At 38.2% G+C, this 2,120-nt stretch overlaps 1 pseudogene; it reads right to left on the bottom strand.

Moving 5' to 3' along the window:
- Positions 1-1,220: 1,220 nt before the first annotated feature.
- The window catches only part of LOC108364841 (lamin-C-like), a 49,287-nt pseudogene continuing 48,387 nt past the window's right edge, over positions 1,221-2,120 (bottom strand).

Here is a 2,120-nt window from a genome sequence, read left to right as displayed (position 1 = left end):
AAGCGTCGGCAAATCTATAAGCTTCAGGCGATCCTTGTAGGGTGGGTTATTTTTAGACGAGTCCCAACATAAATTTTTGAGGGCAAATAACAGGAACTGTTTCTGCACTGCTTCGAGCCTGTCACTATGAATTTGATAACTAGGATTCCATACTATAGATGCATACTCCAAAATCGGTATAAATAGAGAGGTAAAGAGAACTTTAGTGACATAAGGATCGTTGAACTCCTTGGCCCAGCGCTTAAGAAAAGCCAACAGTCCTCTAGCCCTAATCACGCTGGAGTTTATGTGAGACTTGAATTATAGTTTCGGATCCATAGTTACACCTAGGTCAATGAAATTGGTCACTTGCTCAACATTGTGGTCAGATGTCATATACGAATATGGGTAGAATGATTTTCTAGAGAAGGTCATGAATTTACACTTTTTCAAATTGAGTGACATGGAATTTGCTTCACACCACTCGAAAATGCAGGTTAGGTCAGCTTGCAAATGCTCCCTATCTTCTGCAGTACTAATGTACTTAAAGAGCTTAACATCAGCAGCGAACATTAAGCACTTCGAGTAATTCAACACCTTAGGAAGGTCATTTATAAATAAAACAAACAAGACGGGGCCAAGATGGCTGCCCTGAGGTACGCCGGACGTGACATGTATTGGCCGGGAGGTACAATTTTTAAAAATTACTCTTTGTTTCCTATCCACTAAGTAAGAATAAAGCCAGCTGAGAAGAATAGGAGGGAAACCAATTCGATCAAGTTTATATATAAGGGTTGAATGAGATACTTTATCAAATGCCTTGCTGAAATCAGTGTAAATCACGTCCGTTCGAAGATTGTTTTTAAACCCATTAGACACATAAGTAGTGAATTCAAGAAGATTGGATGCAGTTTATTTACCTTTGCAAAAACCGTGTTGCGATAGATCAATAGCAGAAGTAATAGAGTGAGATAGTTCTTCCGTAACGATTGCCTCAAAAACTTTAGGAGTAGCACAAAGGTTCGCAATGCCTCTATTTACTTATTTTACGATGTTAGTCCTACTTCCATTTTTATAAAGTGGCAAGATAAACGAATCCTTCCAGGAAGATGGGAAGACACCCTGTTTTAGGGAAGCATTAAAAATATTTGTCAGAGGCTTATACAAATACTCTGCACAACTTTTAAGAACACTTTTGGGTATACCGTCTGGGCCAGCTGTATATGAAATTTTCAAACAATTCAAATGAATGAGGACGTGCGCAGCAAATATCGATGGAATTCGGATACAATCAAATGATGGCAGAAAGAATGGGAGCTATATAGATTCGAATTAAGTTGAGAAGATGTAGAACAGGCAGAGTAGTTTGACTCGAAGAAACCAGCAAACATATCGGCAACAATATTCTCGTCACTGGAGACTAAGTCATTTAACTTCAATGTTGAGGGATAACCGTTAGTCTTACGCTTTGTGTTCACAAAGGCGTAAAACGATTTGGGATTAGACACTATATTGAGTCGAACCCTGTTAATATAACTATTGTAACACTTTCTGTTCTATACATTGTATTTATGCCTAAGAATGGAGTACGCGGAGTAGTGAGAAGACAAGCCAGATCTTTTTAAAAAGCTTAAATGCTTTGGATTTTTGATTTTTTAAGCGTTTTAATTCGCCAGTAAACCACTGAGCGTTAGACGTTCGTTAGCTTCCTTAACAAGAGGAATGATTTTACTGAAAATATGGCGTAAGGAATTGCTAAAATGTAAGGCACTATCTTCAGCATTCCCATCATACTGGGCCAAGTTATCTTCGATATCTCGAACCTAAGTTTACTATAATCTGCTGTTTTAAATGAGTGACGCTCCGCTCTTGATTTTTTACTGGTAAAGCAACATGAGTTGCGTGAATTTATCAAGGACAATTCTAGTGGTGGGTGGTGAGAATCAACAGGGGTAATCAAAGCATAGCTAGGGGCTATTGTGACGTTGGAAACGTCGTCCACAAAAACTAAATCCAGACATTTACCTAAGTTATTACTAATAGAGTTGATCTGGTAAAGACTAAGGTCTGAAAGATCATTCAAAAAATGATTGAAGAGATCACGAGAGGAATTTGGTACTAGAATACCATCTATTAGATCC

This window comes from Rhagoletis zephyria, unplaced genomic scaffold (assembly GCF_001687245.7).
Source record: "Rhagoletis zephyria isolate East Lansing unplaced genomic scaffold, Rhagoletis_zephyria_1.1 Rzeph_scaffold_01689, whole genome shotgun sequence".
Taxonomy (NCBI): domain Eukaryota; kingdom Metazoa; phylum Arthropoda; class Insecta; order Diptera; family Tephritidae; genus Rhagoletis; species Rhagoletis zephyria.
The sequence above is the reverse complement of the archived record's forward strand: the minus strand, read 5'-3'. Positions and strand labels throughout refer to the sequence as shown.